This window comes from Pecten maximus, chromosome 2, assembly GCF_902652985.1.
Source record: "Pecten maximus chromosome 2, xPecMax1.1, whole genome shotgun sequence".
Lineage (NCBI taxonomy): Eukaryota > Metazoa > Mollusca > Bivalvia > Pectinida > Pectinidae > Pecten > Pecten maximus.
Genome location: NC_047016.1, coordinates 26,484,148 through 26,500,307, shown reverse-complemented (window position 1 = coordinate 26,500,307; position 16,160 = coordinate 26,484,148). Strand labels below are relative to the sequence as shown.

The 16,160-nt window shown below is 34.0% G+C and overlaps 9 non-coding genes across 9 annotated transcripts; 5 read left to right on the top strand and 4 right to left on the bottom strand.

Moving 5' to 3' along the window:
- The first annotated feature begins 2,016 nt into the window (after nt 1–2,016).
- Nucleotides 2,017–2,089, top strand: Trnaa-agc. The gene has a single exon. It is a non-coding gene; the product is annotated as a tRNA-Ala (tRNA).
- A 312-nt stretch (nt 2,090–2,401) lies between these two features.
- On the bottom strand, nt 2,402–2,474 carry Trnaa-agc. The gene has a single exon. It is a non-coding gene; the product is annotated as a tRNA-Ala (tRNA).
- A 1,931-nt stretch (nt 2,475–4,405) lies between these two features.
- Trnaa-agc lies at nt 4,406–4,478 on the top strand. Its single transcript has one exon. It is a non-coding gene; the product is annotated as a tRNA-Ala (tRNA).
- Nucleotides 4,479–5,214: 736 nt separating this feature from the next.
- On the bottom strand, nt 5,215–5,287 carry Trnaa-agc. Its single transcript has one exon. It is a non-coding gene; the product is annotated as a tRNA-Ala (tRNA).
- Nucleotides 5,288–6,765: 1,478 nt separating this feature from the next.
- Nucleotides 6,766–6,838, top strand: Trnaa-agc. The gene has a single exon. It is a non-coding gene; the product is annotated as a tRNA-Ala (tRNA).
- Nucleotides 6,839–12,008: 5,170 nt separating this feature from the next.
- Nucleotides 12,009–12,081, bottom strand: Trnaa-agc. Its single transcript has one exon. It is a non-coding gene; the product is annotated as a tRNA-Ala (tRNA).
- Nucleotides 12,082–14,509: 2,428 nt separating this feature from the next.
- Nucleotides 14,510–14,582, top strand: Trnaa-agc. Its single transcript has one exon. It is a non-coding gene; the product is annotated as a tRNA-Ala (tRNA).
- A 348-nt stretch (nt 14,583–14,930) lies between these two features.
- On the top strand, nt 14,931–15,003 carry Trnaa-agc. Its single transcript has one exon. It is a non-coding gene; the product is annotated as a tRNA-Ala (tRNA).
- A 431-nt stretch (nt 15,004–15,434) lies between these two features.
- Trnaa-agc lies at nt 15,435–15,507 on the bottom strand. The gene has a single exon. It is a non-coding gene; the product is annotated as a tRNA-Ala (tRNA).
- Between the last annotated feature and the right edge of the window lie 653 nt (nt 15,508–16,160).

The window sequence follows — 16,160 nt, the reverse complement described above, 5'->3', positions numbered from 1 at the left end:
AGGACCTGACCTGATACATCCCAGACTATCAAATGAGACATCCCGTGTTATAGCTCAACCACTGTCTAAAATATTTCAGAAATCTTTCAATGAGCAAATTGTGCTGAAGAAATCTGCAAATAAATACTGCCATTCACAATAAAGGAACCAACAAAACTAGCCAGCAAGTAACGGCCAATTAGTCTGACATCACTCACATTCAAAATTATGGAAAACATTGTGCGGGATGAAGTTATGAATCACATGGAACGTAACGATATATTCACTAATCATCAGCATGGTTTTAGAAGGGGTTATTCTTGCGTCGCTAAGCACACTGACGTACAGATGAACAGAGGAGTTGGCCAAAAGAAACAGCATCGACATCATCTATTTAGAGTTCTATAAGGTTTTCGATTCGGTGCAACAGAAAAAAGGTTGCTAATTAAACTGAAGAGAATAGAACATCATTTCCTTTCGTCCATGGCACCGATTTTTTTCTGTTGGAATAAAGCTGATTTCAGGTTTTTTTAAGTAAGTTATCACGATTGTACACTGTAACATAACTCATGCAAATTCCACACTTCTTCAGGTCTTTGGAGCACTTTCTCGTCGATTTCCCTCGTTTGTATTAAGTTTAGCTATCTCCCGTTTTACCTTACCATCCACTTTCGTAGGATTTGCCGTTTGAGCACCGGTTATTAGTCCGATATTTTCCTTCTTCCTCTGCCTCCATTTCTTTACCCATTTTTCAGTTTACCGCAGAAAGCTAGCCACATACTTAACATTATGTCAGGAGTCATGGCATGTGCTCTTTCCTTCTATGGAAAGAAACATTCTGAGGATGAACTTTTCGACAGGATAGCTGGTATTTTGATATATTCGTCTGCTTCATCCGTGTAATAACCGAAGGGAGAGTCACACTTAAGGGAGGTTATATAGTATATAGGATTCACACCACTAATTTAACTGCGATTAAAATTTCGAGGCGATACGTTACTTCCCTTCCGAATTATAAGCAAATTCATTCGCGGAACGGACTTCCTTATCGTCATTAACTAGAAGCACTTTGCAGTAGAGCTAATGTTTTTTACATATGTTTTCCAGATGCAGACACCAGTGGGGAAAGCATGGTTCGTCTCCGTTTGGAATACTGTTCAGTAGTCTGGTCTCCTTGTCCTAAAATACATCAAAGCCACTGAGAATGTACAGAGGAGAGGAACCAAACACCAAATAGGTTTACAAAATCTATCATACCCAGATAGACTTAAAACCCTAGATATTCCTACACTAGAATATTGGCGGCTCCGATCTTCTAAACAAGATTGACATTGTCAACGACGAGAACATGTTTCAAGCAAGACGCGTCAGAACAAGAGGACACAACAAAAAGCTAAATAAGACACCTTTTCATCTGAATGTCACCCGGGATGTTTTCAGCAATAGAATCATTGATATCTGAAATCAAGAGGTAGTTGAAGCCGAAAACTTGATCATTTCTAAACATATATAGGTTAAATAACCACTGGAAGAATCACGCCAAAACATTCCAACCATACATTTTTTACCATTAACTTGTAAATACTATTTATACATAAATAAGCCAAAAGGCTTTCTATTGATGTTGGACTGTTGGGATACTAATGAGATTAAAGTTTGAACTGTACAATCATTTTCAGTACTTATCTAAAGATGCTAAATCGCCGACAAATAATAATTACATTTGTACGATCGCTTGAAAACAAGACTGTGCTGCTAGGGCCCAACTTACATGTAAATGGTTCACACCACTGGGACTTCACTCAAATATAGTATATAGCATTTTTCTTATATAACATTTTGTTGAGAATCTGTTCAATATCTACAGTATGTGTTTTTAGATTTTTGCAAAGCCGTACACTCAAATTATATAGTTAGGCTTAGTTTTTTTACAAAGTATAATGTAGATCGTTCCATTACACACATGTATTAGGTTTGTGAGAGAATAGGCCTGTATCTGCTATAGCTGGTGTCTCCTAGCGTTCACACTGATAACAAGGGGAATTAGCTCAAGTGGTAGAGCGCTCGCTTAGCATGTGAGAGGTACCGGGATCGATACCCGGATTCTCCAAACTTTTTAAAATATTTATTTCTCTTTGTGAAACTATCACGTGATTAATTTTGATGTTTTTTTATATGAAGTTTGAAGTCTCAAAATGTCAATCATTCCTTGATGTGCAGTAGCGAAACATAATATGAGTGATACGAATTTATTGCGAATTAAAACAAAAAAAATCATTAATATTTACTCACTGATGCATGAGTGTCACTGAGGGGACTTAGCTGAAGTGGTAGAGCGCTCACTTATATAAACGTCTGCAGAAATAAAGATAAAGCTGGTTCTAAATATTGTCACCGATAAAATGGCGAAAAAAAAACATTTTGGAGAATCCGGGTATCGATCCCGGTACCTCTCACATGCTAAGCGAGCGCTCTACAACTTGAGCTAATTCCCCTCGTTATTTGATTGATGTGTATTCTGATTGAGTTAATGAGTACAGTCAGTAACAATACAGGGCAAGGTAGAAGGTCAATATACATAAAACAGCATTTAATTAAATTTCCGTAAATTTTAACTCTATTTGAGCTAGACTTTGTACTTTTCTTGGTCAGAGTGAAAATATAGATAAACGATTTTGTAGGTTAAAATGCAAAAGTACTTTTGGGGATCGTTTTGGTCCGGCATCTTGAAAACAAATCCCTAAAACCTACACGATAATGGTGGTCTATGATAAGCTATCATAGAATTTCTGGGCCGTGACCAGTCTGAGCCAACAAAAGTCGTGTAGGGTAATGGTTTGTCAACAGTTCATTGATCCGTTATCAACTGACTTTCATGAGAGGTATTGCATTCGTTTGAAATACAGTAAATACGGACACGACCGAATCAATTCAATGTTTGTGTTAGAACAGAGACTTCTATATCACACGTGATTTGTAAGTCCCCGATCAGAACAAGTTAAAGATCTTGAATACGAAAAACAAGAATACACTTATTTCAGTTATTCTTTTTCCGGCTTCAATATGGTGCATGTACATTATAATCTAGGATAATCACACCTTTTGTATGTAAACTATTTAAAGACTAACATATGATGATGATAATGATTAACCTCCCAATTCGTTTCATTATTTTTGACCAAATAACCAATGCCATTTTCAGAGTACTATCAGGATTCTGTAATATACGAACTGAAGAAAAGAGACACTAAAACTTTACCCGGCTTCGTCTCCTGCCACACAGTGAAACATTTGGGGCTTCTGAACGACCTTTATTGAGACTTCAGTAACACAGGCGTCACAAATGACAGGCTTCGTCTCCTGGCTCACAGGAACACGTCCTTAGAGCTGCTGAACGACCTTTATCGAGACCTCAGTAACACGGACTAACAAATGACAGGCTTCATGGCACAAAGGAACACGTCCGTTAAGGCTGCTGAACGGCATTAATGAGACATCAGACAGACTTCGTCTTAACTTGATTGGAAGTGGTTAAGGAAGTCATCAAAAGTAAGTCAATCTGTTTTCGACTCCTCGCCATATTATCTGTATCCTGGGAGAATGACACAATTGAAGCCTGTAGTGAGATAAGCTAATTTTTGTTCATTTATTTGTATTATCCTTCGAGATTTTTGATAGCATGCACTGGATATGTTTTCATTGATTGATTCGCAGAAAACGAAATGGTCATAACCTCAAGTTTATTCGTCTAATGACCAAACAACGCAGGAACGACGACTAGCTTATATTTGTATTGAAAGTGACCTTCTGTTAGATCATACAGATAATATAGATGGGACATTCACGCTCGTTGGAGGCTTTAAATCAATGACCAATCACGAGGAAGTGTTCTCAATTTGTATATGGTGTATTTGGTTTGATTTACAGTATACTTATCTCCTACAATGTATTATGATAAGAAACAAATACAACAGTTTTACCAATTATGAATCAATCTCTCTAGTTAATTGTTATACCAATACCGTGATGATCTGGACACCATTTTGCCATTATAACCTCACTCCTTTAGGGACCACAGAACGAAATCAAAATTAGATTGTGGGTTTTCCCTTTTGGGCAAAAAATTTAATAGTAAGGTGAATTCGTCGGGGCCTACTGATTGGATATATTGGTCAGATAAATTTTCAAAATTTTATGTGTGGGCTGGGCAATATATGTAGATATAAAATATTTATATATATATAAATTGTTCAAGTCTGTTTTTCTTTGGAGGAGTTCATAAAGTGTGTAATTTGTTGTAAATTTAGGTAAATTTTTGGTGCTGAATTCAACACAACTTGGCTTGACTCGAAGATATAAGTCTAATATTTTTATTATATAACCCTTCGCCGACAAGGTTGGCTTCCAGCGTGATGGCTGATAAGAAGGGGAATTAGCTCAAGTGGTAGAGCGCTCGCTTAGCATGTGAGAGGTACCGGGATCGATACCCGGATTCTCCAAAATCTTATTTATTTTATTTTCTTTATGAAGAGTGATTTTAATCATATTAATTACAAGTATGATAAATGATAATGATATATGTTTGCATATAACGTAGCATAACAATTTAATGATTGATGTCTTGAGACGAAATTGACCTGGGCGATACAAAGTCAGTATTTACTTGATAACAGATGCATGAGTGTTATCGGGGGGATTAGGTGAACCTTTGCAGTTTTAAACGTAAACTTATTCTTTAGATATGTCAAAGAGGCAACAGGAAAAAATGAAGAATCCGAGTATCGATCTAGTACCTCTCACATCCAAAGCGAGCGCTGTACCACTAATACCCGACGATATATCCTTGTTACTTGTATTTAAATGTGCTCCTCTTTATTAACATAATAAACAATTACTCAATCAAGGCGGCACGAACGTTTGTAAATCATCTACAAAGAATTTCTTCAAGTAAATATCATATGCATGTTTGTATTGTAATAGAGGCGTAGGATTTCCATAGAAACATAACGTTATGTTCAATGGAACACATTTGAACAATTATTATAAAAAAAGCTTTAGAAAATCGAAAAGTAATATTCTAGAAAAGTATATATTTTGTTAACCAGTGTATGAAATACTTCTAATAGTATTGTGATAAAGATAGATAGCACCAATATATATATATATATATATATATATATTACATATATTCAAAAGTACGAAATAATGTGATCATAAAAATGGTAAAATAAATTTTGGAGAATCCGGGTATCGATCCCGGTACCTCTCACATGCTAAGCGAGCGCTCTACCACTTGAGCTAATTCCCCTTCCTTCAGCAGAATTTATTATGAGTCAGTTGATGAAAACGTATATGACATTTTTACTGATTTCGTAATGATTTACCAGTGCACGTGCACATTTTCCTTAAATTATATTTTGCATTAAAAAATAAGTTTATTTTAGTGAATTTGATTTGAAACAAAATATTGTAAATGAACAACATGTTAAAAAGAAATGCAACTTAAAAATATTCGTACAATGTTTTCAGCAGATCAGATATAGATACAAAGGTTTTTCCCAAACTATCATTGACACCATAGCATCGACATCCCCTTATGCAAACACGCAAAAAGCAAAAGTCGCTAGAAACGGTTCATGATCAACGACCGGATATTGTTCAGAACAATACACAGGGCTGACGATTTGTCAATTTTTAAGAAAATGAATTCAACAGTAGATACATTGTATATCATAACAAATATGAAAATAAGCCTATCTTTAAACAATTTTTAACATATTGTATTATCTCGTACTTCGGCGAGTTTAAGTCTCTGGCTATCTTTTTGGTTCTGACGCCAACAGATTTTTAGTAACCGAACCCTATATTAAACTGCGCAAGTTCCGCCCTGATTTCAAGGCGGAAAGATTGAGACTTTATCAGTCTAAACTTGATAACAACGATGCGTACTTACAGTTCAGGTATTATGTATCTCATTTAAAAAGTCCAATCACTATTTCACGCCAAATTAATAATACTTTAACTCAAAACACTTTGTTGCATCATTCCAACGCTTTAAGTGACCTATTTCGAACATGGCGGCACTGGTTGTTAAAAATGCGGATTGTGTGTATCAAGCGGAACAAATATAGAGTGCAAAGAAAATAGCTTTCCGTTTGTTTGGGCTTTGTATTCCATTTTTGTATTTATCCCACCGCCATTTTCAATAAAAGTTGTTACCGGAATGAAGCCTGGAAATGTAAATTCAATGATGGATTCATGAAAAAGAGGAATATCACGACACTGTTTGATTTAATCAAAATGCTGGCTTTGAAAATTTGACATTCTGCGCAGTGTAAATCCGCCTTGGGAAGTTAGAGGTTACAGGGCGCCCGTCATAAGTTTCTGACCGTGTTATCATCAAACATTGTTGGAGTAATTATCGCGATAATATACACAATGATACATCTTACTTGTTAACTTGGTAGCATCTTACATGATGACGACTGTCCAGTTACCACGGAATATGCGGAACTGTTTTGAGTGGATCTTTTCAATTAGTTTTACTTAGATGCGGAAAAAAGTGCAGTTGAATAACAATGAAGCATACAACATGTTTGTAATTAACTGGCACAATACATATTGTTGAGTAAGAGGGGAATTGGCTCACGGGCATGGTATAGCGTATATGTGGTGGCTCCCAGCGTGATTATTGATAAGCAAGGGGAATTAGCTCTACTGATAGAGCGCTCGGTTAGCATGTGAGGGGAATTAGCTCAAGTGGTAGAGCGCCCGCTTAGCATGTGAGGGGAATTAGCTCAAGTGGTAGAGCGCTCGCTTAGCATGTGAGAGGTACCGGGATCGATACCCGGATTCTCCAAAGTTTTATTTATTTGTTTTTCTTGATGGAGAATATTTTTTCATTACATGTAAAATATGATAATGATGTATGATTGGATATAACGAAGCATAACAATTAATAATTGATGTCGTTTGACGAAATTGACCTGGGCGATACCAATTCAGTATTTACTTGATAACAGATGCATGAGTGTTATCGAGGGGATTAGGTGAACCTTTGCAGTTTTCAACGTAAACTTATTCTTTAGATATGTCAAAGAGGCAACAGGAGAAAATGAAGAATCCGAGTACCTCTTACATCCTAAGCGAGCGCTGTACCACTAATACCCCAATATATATCCTTGTTACTGTGCTGATATTTGAATGTGCTCCTCTTTATTAACTTATTATTCATTACTCTAACTTTATATCAACAATATACATAAACAATTACTCAATCAGGGCGGCACGAACGTTTGTAAATCATCTACAAAGAATTTCTTCCAGTAAATATCATATGCATGTTTGTATTGTAATCGAGGCGTACGATTTCCATAGAAACACATGTACAATAGAACACATTTGAAAAATTATTATAAAAAGCTTAAGGAAATCGAAAAGAAGTATTCTAGAAAAATATATTTTGTTATCCAGTTATATAAAATACTTCTAATACTATTGTGATAAAGAACGATTGCACCAATATATATATTTTTTTCAAAAGTACCAAACAATGTGATCATAAAAATGGTAAAATAAATTTTGGAGAATCTGGGTATCGATCCCGGTACCTCTCACATGCTAAGCGAGCGCTCTACCACATTTTTACTGATTTCGTAATGATTTACCAGTGCACGTGCACCTCTTACTTAAATTATATTTTGCATTAAAAAAATACGTTTCTTTCAATAATTTGATTTGAAACAAAAATATTGTAAATGAACAACATGTTAAAAAGAAATATAACTTAAAAGTATTCGTAAAATGTTTTCAGCAGATCAGATATAGATACAAAGGTATTTCCCAAACTATCATCGACACCATAGCATCGACATCCCTTATGCAAACACGTAAAAAGCAAAAGTCACTAGAAACGGTTCATGATCAACGACCGGATATTGTTCAGAACAATAAACTGGGCTGACGATTTGTCAATTTTGTTGAAAATGAATTCAAAAGTAGATATATCATAACAAATATGAAAATAAGCCTATCTTTAAACAATTCGTAACATATTGTATTATCTCGTACTTCGGCTAGTTTAAGTCTCTGGCTATCTTTTTGGTTCTGACGCCAACAGATGTTTAGCAACCGAACCCTATATTATCTACTGCGCAAGTTCGTCGTGACTTTTTACTTTAAACATATTTTATTGTAAGAACAAAGGGATTAGGCACAAGTTATTCCAACTTATGAAGCCTTCTCCAATAAACATATAATTATTTACAAACGATGACATAGGTATAATATATAGTAAAATCAACATTTATGGGAAGAAAAGAAAAATAAAACAAAAAAAACTGAATAATTTAATTTAACATGCAATGTACATAATAAAGATATACAAGTATATTATATTCAAAATCTTCTGCTGGACATTATAAATGACTGCACATGTTCAAATACATAACAATTTACTTCCAAAGCCAAGTTTTTATTTCCATAAAGTAATAAATTTAAATTTACATGTGTGTTTAAGTCATTAAAAGCTTGGAGCATTTCTGCACGGGCAGTAAAATATCCCTGACACTCAAAAAAGAAATGGACATTTTCACAAATATTGCCACAGTTTACACAAATAGAGTCCTGTGCTAAATTTACACGGAAAAGATCATCTTTGAGGGAACAACACTAATGTCTTAATTTAGTATGTATAATGTTAAACTTTCTTTCACCATAATTAAAGTAACAAGGCAGACTAGTAGAGATAGGTTGGGAAAGAGCTAGTTTAAAAGAAGAAAGAGGTAAGGATTTAACATTGTCGTCTAAGTTATTCCAGGTTTTTAAAGTAGGGGCAAGAAGGAGTTAGTTGTAGTGGAAAGTCGGTAATTTGGAATTCTGAAGTTGTCCTTATTTCTTAAAGTGTATGGATTAATATCGCCTACTGAAGGAGGTAATAAGTTTGATAGATAACTTGGAGCCATATTATTGTTTTTCTTATATAGTAATTGAAGTTTTCTTCTAGCTCTTCTGTCTGAAAGGAGTTCCAATTCTGTTTCAAAATATAAAGATTCCTTTCTTGTATAAGATGGTAACCCGGTTATTATTCTTATTGCTTCACGCTCAGCCCGCTCTAACTTTTCTGAATCAGCTTGAGAGCATCCGTCCCAAACCTCACATGCATATTCCAGTACAGGTAAAATAAATGATTTATAAATTCTTAAAAGAACATCACGCTTTAACTTATATTTAAATATCCTCAAGACATTAATTTTTTTCATTACTGATTTGTAAATTTCCTCGATGTGGTCAGACCATTTAGCATTTGAATTAGATATGACTCCAAGATGTCTATGAAAACTACTAAAATTTAAAAAGGTTCCATCAAAAATTCTTCAATATTGTCAGAGTTTGATATAAAAATTACCTCAGTTTTATTTGGATTAAAAGAAACAAGTTTTTGCCCACTGATTTAATTTTTCTAAATCTCTGTTTAAAACTAATTCTATTTCACGACATGAGGAAGACTACTTTATAAGAGAAGTGTCGTCAGCGAATAAACGTGCTGTTGATTCAAGATTATCAGCTACATGTATGTCATTTATAAAAATAAGAAAAAGGAGAGGTCCAAGAATTGAGCCTAGGGGAACTCCGGCCCCTATCGTACCAACATCAGAAGAAGTACTGTTAATATATACTTTTTGTTGTCTGTTACTTAAGTAGTTTTCTATCCAGGACAAGAGGTTACCCGAAATACCATATGATTTTAACTTTATTAGAAGACCTTTGTGCCATACTCTGTCAAAGGCTTTAGAAATGTCACAGAATATCATACAAGTATGTTTCTTTGTTATGGTAAAGTATATTTCTATGTTATGGTAAATTTGAATTAGTTGGTATACAGTTGAATGACCAGGCATAAATCCTGCTTGAAACTGGTAAAATAATGCATTTCCCAAAAAAATAATTGTGCAAGTGTTTAAAAATCACCCTTTCTAACACTTTCCCAACAGTAGAAAGAAGAGATATGGGACGATAGTTTGTTATAGAATGCCTATCTCCTTTTTTAAAAAGAGGCATAAATTTAGCTATTTTCCATATATTTGGAAAGATACAAGTACATAAAGAAAAATTAAAAAGAAGTTCAAGTGGTTTACAAACTGTATCAGCAGTATATTTAAGCATATGATGACTTATACCATCTTCACCTGAAGCTTTACCAAGCTTTAATTTTTTTAAAACATCACAAATTTCATTAGAAGTAACTAATAAAGAATTTAAAAAGCTGTTAGTTTTCAGTTCTAAAATAGGCACTTCAGTATTATCATCATCAATATTAGTAATACTACAAAAATATCCATTTAGTAAATTTGACTTGTTTTTATCATCGACCGATAGATGACCAGAGGTTGGGTCTAAAAGAGTAGGAATAGATTCTGACCCTGAATTACCTATAAGTCTTTTTATTAATTTCCAATAATTTTTAGGATCACCTGAATAATAATAATCAATTAGATCACCTACATTGTCATAAAATGATGATTTTGCAAATTTTTTCATGTTATTTACCTTATTCCTCTGTTTTTTAAAATTTGTTATGTCCCTTGGAAGCTTGGAATTAATCGCAATTTTTCTCAAACTATCACGTATTCTCATATTTTTTCTCAAATCAGAATTCATCCATTGCTTATCTTTGAGTCTAATAGTAACATCTTTATTTGGTATGCATATATTAGCAAAATCAAGGAAAACTTTGGTAAATTGTACACTTGCAGAATCAACTGAATTACAATTTGAAAAAAGAGTATTCCAATCATATTCCCTGATAAGATTATTAAATAATTCAAAAGTACCTCTTTTATATAGCCATACTCGTCTTCGATAAACAGGTTTAATCTTAAAAGGAATTTCAATATAAGCAACACAAGCTTCATGATCAGTAAAATCTTTATCAGTTTCAATAACAGAAGAATCTATACAAGTAAGGGAATCTGATAATAAAATAGGATCGAGGTGATTTCAGGGCGGAAAGATTGAGACTTTATAAGTCGAAACATGATAACAACGCGTACTTACAGTTTAGGTATTATATACATTTCTACCACAATACCCTGTGTTATTCAACTCTCAGACCATCAGTTAATCATTACAGCTGTTGATTAACAATCTGTTTATACCACACTGGTATAAACTCTGTACGCATTTCGATTGGCTAACACGGTGAACTTTGACCCAAGCTGCAATTGTTATTGACGTCATCAATAATCTAATGACGTCACACCACCGGGTCCCGGACGTCACCGGTACACTTTATTTGCATACGCGAAATTATACTTGGCCACGTTTCCCTTTGATTCAAGCCGATATTATTGTGGTAGAAACAAGTCACACTACTCGAAATTGTTGGATATGGAATTTATTTCACACTCGTAAGTTATTTTTTAAAAGTTGCGAAAAACACTCGCTAAAGCTCGTGTCTTTTGTAATGTTAAAAAATAACTTACTCGTGTGAAATCAATTCCATATCCAACAACCACTCGTTGTGTAACCTCTATATATCCCATTTTAAAAGTCCAATCACTAATTCCCGCCAAATTAATAATACTTTAACTCAAAACACTTTGTTGCATCATTCCAACACTTAGTGACCTATTTCGAACATGGCGGCACTGGTTGTTAAAAATACGGATTGTGTGTATCAAGCGGAACAAATATAGAGTGCAAAGAAAATAGCTTTCCGTTTGTTTGGGCTTTGTATTCCATTTTTGTATTGATCGCAAAAATCGTAAATATCATATGAGTGTTTGTATTGTAATCGAGGCGTGCGATTTCCATAGAAACATAAGTACAATAGAACACATTTGAACAATCATTATAAAAAGCTTTAGAAAATCGGAAAGTAATATTCTAGGAAAGTACATGTATATATTTTGTTATCCAGTTATATAAAATACTTCTAATAATATTGTGATAAAGAACGATTGCACCAATATATATATATATTTCAAAAGTACGAAATGATGTGATCATAAAAATGGTAAAATAAAATTTGGAGAATCCGGGTATCGATCCCGGTACCTCTCACATGCTAAGCGAGCGCTCTACCACTTGAGCTAATTCCCCTTCCTTTAAGAGATCTTATTATAAGTCACTTGATGAAAACATATGACCCTTCCACAGATTTCGTAATGATTTACCAGTGCACGTGCACCTTTTCCTGAAATTATATTTTGCATTAAAAAATAAGTTTATTTTAATGAATTTGATTTAAAGAAAAAAAAGTAAATGAACAACATGTTAAAAAGAAATATAACTTAAAAGTATTCGTACAATGTTTTCAGCAGATCAGATATAGATACAAAGGTATTTCCCAAACTATCACTGGCACCATAGCATCGACATCCCTTATGCAAACAGGTAAAACGCAAAATTCGCTAGAAACGGTTCATGATGAACGACCGGATATTGTTCAGAACAATAAACAGGATTGACGATTTGTCAATTTTGAAGAAAATGAATTCAAAAGTAGATATATCATAACAAATATGAAAATAAGCCTATCTTTAAACAATTCGTAACATATTGTATTATCTCGTACTTCGGCTAGTTTAAGTCTCTGGCTATCTTTTTGGTTCTGACGCCAACAGATGTTTAGTAACCGAACCCTATATTATACTGCACAAGTTCCGGCCTGATTTCAGGGCGGAAAGATTGAGACTTCATCAGTCTAAACTTGATAACAACGATGCGTACTTACAGTTCAGGTATTATATACATATATCCCATTTTGAAAGTCCACATTAATTCACGCCAAATTAATAATACTTTAACTCAAAACACTTTCTTGCATCATTCCAGCGCTTTAAGTGACCTATTTCGAACATGGCGGCACTGGTTGTTAAAAATACGGAATGTGTGTATCAAGCGGAACAAATGTAGACTGTAAAGAAAATAGCTTTCCGTTTGTTTAAGCTTTGTTGTATTTACTGCACCGCCATTTTCAATAAAAGTTGTTACCGGAATGAAGCCTGGAAATATAAATGACCGAGGATGTGGGTCTTTGAGTGCTATTTTTGTGGATTCAATGATGGATTCATGAAAAAGAGGACATATCACGACACCGTTAAACACATAAATGTAATTTAGCTGTTTGATTTAATCAAAATCCTGGCTTTGAAAATTTGACATTCTGCGCAGTGTAAATCCGCCTTGGGAAATTAGAGGTTACAGGGCGCCCGTCATAAGTTTCTGGCCATGCTATTCTCTAACAGCATAAATATACACAATGATACATCTTACTTGATAACTTGGTAACATATTACATGATGACGACTGTCAAGTTACCACGGAATATGCGGAACTGTTTTGAGTGCATCTTTTCAATTAGTTTTACTTAGAATACAGAAAAAAAGTACAGTTGAATAACAATGAACCATACAACATGTTTGTAATTAAGGGTCATCTATATAGCAGAATAGTGTTGAATTTCAAACACGAATAAATACCTTAAGATTTACACAACAAATGTCATGTAATATACCAAAATGTTTGTTTGGACATGTAGCTTCTTACAATCACCAATAATATGCTATAGATGCTACCAGTTTCTTCTGTAGAGTAACTTTGTGGTAAGATTTGGCATGGAATAATTCTAAATCACGCAAATGATCAAACCTGAAAAATAGCCATGCTGTTATGTTCACAAGTGTCTATAGCACAGGGTAGGAGCATTTGTTTGACCGGATTTTACTGTATGTACGTATAAACACTTATTTTGTTTTGACCTTGAAATGCAAATGGCAGCCGAGAATAATATTACCCAAATATGGATTAAAGGAGGCATTTCAGTTAATAACAAAACTCCTATATCGTACTTTTAAGACATCTCATCACAGTAACATGAACATTTGAATGTCAATTTGTTAAAATGGTGAGTTTGCAGCCTTTTTCAGAAATAGGCATATTTTACCCCAAACTCAACGGTTGAACATTTTTTCATAAAAGCAGTCTTCTTGCCACTTCAAGAATACGTTATATTGTCTAATAAGAGCATTTTTGATGTTTTAAATACCTCCTTATATGCCATATTTGTGTGATATCATTCACGACCGCCATTTGCAATTCAAGGTCAAAATAAAAACAGCGTTTTTACATATAATAACGTCAAAGCTGGTCAAACCAATGCTCCTATTTTGTGCTTAAGACGCTTGTGAGCAAAACGATATGGCAAGTTTGTGTAATAGATGGGATACAAATGAGTTAATTATGTCCCCCTGAAACATGCATTTTTCTTACGTTTTGTTGAAATTTACAAACAGCTTAACAAATTACATGTCAACAGCAAGACCCAGGGTTTGCCATGATACATACTAAAAGTCCATCATGTTACTTCTGTGACATTGCACCATAATAGGGATTTAAAGGCCTGTAAAATAACAATGTTTTGACTGGATTTGCTGTTTAGATGCCCCTTAACTGGCGCAATACATATTGTTGAGTAAGAGGGAAATTAGCTCAAGTACATGGTATAGAGCGCCCGCTTAGCGTGTTAGGGGAATTAGCTCAAGTGGTAGAGCGCTCGCTTAGCATGTGAGAGGTACCGGGATCGATACCCGGATTCTCCAAAGTTTTGTTTTCCTTTTTTATGATTTCATTATTTTGCACTTTTTTATACATTGTACGTCATATTGACAGCAGAAGACGTTATGACAGTAATATATGTTGATAGTTATAATCTGTTACAATTGCATACTCTTTATTGCTGCACAATGCATTTTTTACATTCTCTAAAATATTTCGTGTTTTTATTACTTGGTTGCTTTTGGTTGATTTTGTTGATTATTGGTTTGTAGAGGTACAGAATAATGTGTACGTAATGTAAAATTTGAGAATGTGTATTCATTAATTGTGGAATCTCTTTCATTTTGTGGAAAACAATTCGGATCACATGAAAAATATTAGTGTTTAAAGTAGGGGAATTAGCTCAAGTGGTAGAGCGCTCGCTTAGCATGTGAGAGGTACCGGGATCGATACCCGGATTCTCCAATTTTTCTTTTCGATTTGCTTAATGACGATATTCGTTTGCACTTTCTTAATAGTTTTTTTGTCTATTGTCATTAAATGAGTTAAAGTGACATTTATACATTCTAACGAATAACAAAAAGGAAAGGGAAACTCGAAGTTGTGATTTACAAAAGCGAATATATCCATATACTTCCAAATATTTTGGTTTGAACATATTTTTGAAATAACAAAGTAAAGAGAAAAAAACTTATGCATCAACTGATTATTCTCAAATATGCATTATGTACATACCAGATTTTACCCCCGTAAACCACTTGTGAAGTAACAAAAGCTTAAAACTCTTAGAAAATAGAATTCGATGTCCAAGTGTGTTTCAAGTATAAACAAATGCCACCATTTACCAATATCCGACTTTAAAAATATTGCTTTCAAGAAAACGGAAAATAAAAATTTGGAGAATCCGGGTATCGATCCCGGTACCTCTCACATGCTAAGCGAGCGCTCTACCACTTGAGCTAATTCCCCTCATAGGCAACAGAATGCTTTGTGAGTCAGATTGTCAGGCAAAGAATAATTACAACATCTGCTTTTTTTTTTTTAAATATGTTAACTTATTTGTTTTTACACCTTTTTTTTTTAAATGATTTATAAATCTATTATTTATTTATATTTTGATTATTATTCATTTATATCTATTTATTTGATTTTTCGAATTATTCAAAAATGTGTTTTCAAAATATAATGCTGAATCTGCATGCCATTGTTCAATAACTATGGAAACAGTTCTGTAAATGCCTTGTTAACACATGAGTTGTCATTTAAAAAAATATACAGGATACAGTTTATATGTATGCATTTGATGTCATCGATACTTGAAGCAGATGTATTTGCAGGAGTTATCTTCCTTTGTACATTTACTGTACCTTACAATCCGTCATAGATTTTCATTCAATATTTTACCTTTTTTTCTTATTTTCTTTATCAATATTATTATTTTTACTATTGTAAAGAAGTATATCGAAGAACCACTATTTAAGAGTTAACATATGTTTATTTTGCTTCATATGTCTAAGCATGCTATGTTTATCGATACTCCTTCGTTACGGTTCATCAGCCGTTGAAACCATTCTGTTTTCTCGGCTTCCCAAGACGCTGTCGTCGTCTGTTAAGCGGATCTA